Raw genomic sequence first — 5872 nt, 5'->3', positions numbered from 1 at the left:
GTATAATGACACCAAGTGGTTATTAGGGCAGCTGTGGTGCTAAAATGAGAATAATATACAGGTTTCTTTGTTCCAGCGTCGGTATTTCAATAGGTAAGTATTTATACCAAACCAACTTCCTTGGCTATTTTTAACTCTGATATTCTTCGAACTCCTTTTATAACTGGCATGTTTAAATTGGCGAAAAATGTGTAAGTTATTGAATTAATTTGGTGTTCATGTAGACCACACATTATTTTTAGAATTGATTCATCTCATTTCCTAAAATTTCTTCATCACTACTAGAAAGGTAGCATTACGGGTAACAAGCAAAATATGTTCAACAAATAAGCCCTAGGTTAATGGAGGGTGTGATATTTGCCAAGCTCAGGTACCTAAATGTACACTGAGTGGCTACTATGAAATTTGGAAATTTAAGTATGCATTGTTTGTGTGTTTAGTTTCAATGGGTTCCACTGAAAAACAGCGCTGTGGGCCCACTCCAATTACTACTCAATGTTTTTTTTTTTTAATTATTTCTTCCTAACGTGTTTTCCTGTATCGAATATGTGTAAATAAATGACTCTCTCTCTCTCTATCTCTCTCTCTTACCGTCCCTCTTACTCTAATATTAAATAATATAACCGTCAGCAAGACGGCAACATACAATGTTCGAATTTTGCACTTTGTAGTGCCCTATGGCCAGGTCCTGATTCACTTAAGTTCATAGTCCTGTACTGATGATGAGGCCCTTCTTTGGCTCTCAAAGCCCCTTTCAAAGATTTTCCACCGTCATCCAATGGTTATTTTTTATGCTAATGCCACTTAACACATTAGGTTGCTGATGTTAATAATATGATTGTTCATTGTGTCGGTCTGTGAGCATGTTCAGACACATTTGTGGCTCTATAGCAGTTGCCTGCGTGTAAATTTCAAGGGTTTTACGAAAATTTTATGGCAATTCCCAAAACTACATTGGAAGAATATCTGTGCAAACAGCTATATTTTTAGACTTTTTATTTATGGCTTTCACCATTGCTGTTTCAGCGAGATGTATTTTGCCAATGTTGATGTAGAGTAAAGACATTACAAACACATTATGAGGAGACTGTTTGGTTTATTTTATTTATTATATAACTTTGATTTTGGGATAGGAAAAAACAGGAAACCTAAAACAAATAACATATGTTAAGGGGCTCATAGACGGGCCATATTTTCACTGCAATTTGTGGCCGGCAACTATTGGTGTCCCTCTCTTACTCACATGTTAGACAGGGACAACAATAGTTGCCGGCCACATATTGCAGTGAAAATATGGCCTGTCTAAGAGCCCCTTTATGGACGGTACAATGACAACAATATGAGACGCATTTAAACTTTTTTTTTACTACAGGGAAATGGCAGACAGTTAGCATGTTAGACCTATTTAGTTTGTTATTTTGCATATGCTATTGTTTGTTGTTGTGTGCTATAGAAATCATCCATTGTTAAAAATTACATTTTGAATACAGGCTTTTTTGCTGACTGTACTTGCATTGTCATCCAAACTACATTTCTGTACCAAATTTCAAGTCAATAATGCCATTAACCATTAAGGAGTTACGTTCTGAGGAGACGATCCTGGCCGGACTACCAAGATGTTACTACCAGATTATTGTATTGTCACCAGATTTAAATAACTGCCAAATTTCAAGTCAATCGGACCACTAGAAGTGGGTCAAATTTAGCCTCCAAAATTTGACCCAAACAAACAAATAAAACAAACAGGGCAAGCTAAAGAAAAGCTTGTAAAATAATGAAATTTACCTTTCATACATGTCTGTCTGTGTTCTCAGTGCGCGAGTCTGACTCGTACTTGGCCTTTTTTTATTTGAAATATTGCAAAAAAAAAGTATTTATAAAATTATTTATTATTTACAAAGCGCATGGTCACTGCGATTAAAAGTGTGGCGAATATGACTGAACAATCTGCCTGTTCCTAGTAACATCTCCCGAATTACCCTGTATTGCGCTTCTGTTATTATTTTCACCTACTACACCATTATCATGCCATGACCGTAATAGGAACGTGTCAATAACGGAATGTCAAGCGCATACATGGCACGCGACGGCGACGGTTGCATACGGAACGTGCTAGTGGCCATAGTCTCATACTTTTCGATACAAAGAATATATTTTTGCCTGACTCATTGCTAATACGGTTATGATATGATACTGTGGAATATGTAGAGACCTTACTATTCAATGAAAACACTAAACCCTAAGGCCGGTTCCACATGTTGGCACCAACGTTGGCCCCAGCAGGACGTGGTTATAAGGTGGAATGAGATGGATACATTGGATAAATATTACATCTCATTCCATGGTATAACCGCATCCCGCTTCAGGCCAACATGTGGAGCCAGCTTAAGCAATATTTTTTGAGTCTGTTAACTTCAATGCTAATAATGCGTTTATGAACATTATACTCTTTTACGCACTTCACACCACCACTACATTTTTCATTTATGTATTTATCAGGTCTTATTAAACTGGTTAGCACTTTTGGAAATTGATTTATGTTGTGAAGTGATAAGTACTTGAAATACTTGTGCATAGGTATTGGTATACTAAACATACTCTATTTCGAGGCTGGACAACAGATTTTCTAGGTGGGCAAATTTTTGAAGTCTAGGGGCACCGGGCCACTACTTCCTGAGGTCATCATCATCATCATCAGCCGAAAGACATCCACTCCTGAAGGCCTTCCTCTTAAAACGCCACAACGAACGACAGTTCGCCACCTGCATCCACGGGTTATCCGCAACGCTCACGATCTCGTCAATCCACCTAGTGGGAGGCCTGCCAATGCTTCGTCTATGGTTTATGGTCGCTCGCTTCAATTATCTGTTTTTCGGCTTGGTTTCTCATTTGCATATTTTTCCATCTATGTTGGTGGCTTTAGTTCTTCGAATTTCCGACGCAGGTACCCGTGTTGTTATAGGCTCAACGCGTCTAGGGCAACAACTTCCTTGGCAGCATTTAGGCTTCCTCTACTTCTTTGCAAATCCGTGGTCTTTGCTTTGATTTATAGCACATGTATAGTTATTCCACCTATGGTTAATGCAAATACGGTTACAAGCTCCCATTTAATTTCCCTGGATTTGCAAGTTAAATATAGTTTTGCAGGTCAAATCTAGCAAGATGAATTTGGCCTACTTCCAGTGGTCGAATTGACTTGAAATTTGGCATACTTATGTGAAACTGGTAGGCAGTGATATCCTGGTGATGGAACTCCTCAACGGTTAATGGCATTGACTTGAAATTTGGTGGTAATGTAATTTGGATGACACTAGTCAGCAAAAAAGCTTGTATTAAAAATGGATTTTTTAACAAAAAATTAATATCGACTTTTACCTGTTCCAGATGTATCCGCATTCGCGACTACTCTAACGACTGTGGTTCGTTCTCATTCTACGGCTTCGCTACTGACTCTAACTTCTACCCCACACCATGGAAGGCAGCTCTATTCTTCTTGTCTCTATGTAAGTTTGTGTAACTTCTCGCCTTACAGCCGCCAAAAGTCTTACCCCCTTATTCATAAAACTTAACAAGCCTATGTTAACTAACAAATGCTTTGTCCCTTTCTAACAAATACAAATGTCGAAGTGACAGATAAGGACAAACGAATTTTAGCGGCATTTTAACTGAAATAGGTTTGATTGTCGTTTATAAATAAGGGGGTTAGGCCCTACGCTAGTTGACTTGGTTTGCGCGGTGCGGGTGGCCGCCTGTTGAACAATAGTATGAGCAGCGCTAACTGCGCGCGGCGCGTGCGACGGATGTATGTACCTGCACCCGCGTGCGCCCGCGCAGTGCACCCGCACCAGCAGGGCTACTAATACGAAACTCGAAGTTCGTGTCGTGCGGTCCCTCTGACACTTACACTATTTAATACGAGAGCGAGAGGGACGGTACGATACGAACTTCGAGTTTCGAGTTTCGTAGTAGCCCTGCAGCTAGCATGGGCCCGAATCCGTCCGATTCCTGGCTATGACACAAATAAATGGTTTGAGATTTTTTTTTAATCGCCTTTCTATGAACTAATAATTACTTTTCACTTCTCATGTTCTAAAAGTAGGTCAATATAGCCTTACGAGGCGGGAGTAAAGTGAGTACTTTAGTCCCTAGGGAGTAAAAGTAATTTTTTTTTTTATTTACTTCGAGTGACTTAGATAAACTCAAACAGCCAGTACTTAGTTCTATTCTTTTTCCGCATAGAAGATGGTGCCATTTTATTTATTCCAGTTTGTGTATGGACCATATCGCCGATGCGATTTTGTTATATCTGTGTTAAGTTGGAATCGCAAAAACTTTGAAATTGTTGTAGAGCGCAAATCATAAACGATTAATGACTATTTTTTCCTCGCAATCGAAGTGAAAAATAGAGTTTTCACCTCGAGACTAAAAGTCAATGTAAACCCTCGGATAAATAGACATCCTCGCTAAAGCTCTGGTGGCTAACCACCTCGGGTATATGTATATTGGCTTATTTTAGTCCCTCTATAAAAAATATACTATTGCTTACCCGTGACCGTATGATACCTGCGTTTAGCAAGAAATGTATTCTTAGTAACGCATGATTCAATAAATTTCGCCTTTCTTTGCCTTCATTAGGTGCTGCTATACAATTCTCGACCGTGCTAGCTGGTGTTATGGCGTGCTGTGTTCAATCGGTTTTTAAGAAAAGCGTCATTTCTCTGGCGGGAGCTACTCAGGCTTTAGGAGGTGAGAGACAACTTTTTTTTTGCTATGCTGAGAAATAACTTCGATTTGAAAATATGCTAGAGTCTAATGTATTAAACATTTGTGATTCACACTCATACTTAAACCATAAACGGGACTTATCGCATTACATTAGTGATGGGGGGTACAATTAAAAATGACCTAATGCGGGTAAACGTAGTGTAGGGCGTCCTGAGGCACGGTGGACGGACGACCTTAAGAGGGTCGCTGGCGGCGGATGGATCCGAGGGGCTGAAGACGGAGTGTTGTGGCGCGCCATGGAAGAGGCCTATTAGTTCAGTAGAATTAGCTGAAAATTTGGCAAAATTAATGCAAGACTTGTATCTATCAGGATATGTAGGTTATAGAGCAAAGTTAAATTTTATCCACTCTCCCCCCTCCGGGGCGAGCTTCACCCCCCGCGCCCTCGAATATGTCCCGGACCGCGGTATTTTTCCATTTTGAAAGAAAACCGTACACGATAAGTACATAAAAAGTGTGTAGGAACGAAATAATCCTTGATAAATTTACTATGAACCTTTTATACATTTAAAAACGATATCACTTATAGTTTCAGCGCAATATGATATCAAATACTAACTTTTTTTATAATTGATAGATTTTTTCTGCTAACAGGTTAGTTTTCTCAAAAACTTCACCCTTTATCGCCAAGATATTACAGAAGTAAAGAATAGAATATTTTCTTTATAAAAAGGTATAATTTATTTACCGTTGCTATGCTATTTTTTAAATTTAATTCATTTGGCCATTCAGCGAAATATAAATATTCATACTGGTTAAACGGTGTTACTTTAAATACCATTAGATTCTCATATGTTTTCCTGTAATCTATAGGTATGGACCTATTTTCTGTATTTTTTTTTTAAATTTTAGGCCCTACTGGGCTTTTAGGAGATAAGGGGCAGGGAAATGGTCAATTTTCACCTATTTTCTTAAATAACTTCAAAACGGATTAATTTCAAATAATGAAAAATATATATTTGAGATTTTCATAATATACCCTTTCATTTGATATGTCACACGACACGATATAGTTTATACATAGTTTTTTTTATTTACCCCAAAAACTGTGTTTAAAATTAATTTATTTACATTACACGTCCGTGTT

The 5872-nt window shown here is 38.4% G+C and overlaps 1 protein-coding gene across 1 annotated transcript in view; it reads left to right on the top strand.

The window, feature by feature from the left end:
* The window catches only part of LOC141442430 (NADPH-dependent diflavin oxidoreductase 1), a 35660-nt gene that overhangs the window by 26111 nt on the left and 3677 nt on the right, over nt 1-5872 (top strand). The window lies entirely within an intron of this gene.

The sequence above is a fragment of the Choristoneura fumiferana genome, chromosome 25 (assembly GCF_025370935.1).
Source record: "Choristoneura fumiferana chromosome 25, NRCan_CFum_1, whole genome shotgun sequence".
NCBI lineage: Eukaryota > Metazoa > Arthropoda > Insecta > Lepidoptera > Tortricidae > Choristoneura > Choristoneura fumiferana.
This window is presented reverse-complemented; position numbering and strand designations above follow the sequence as displayed.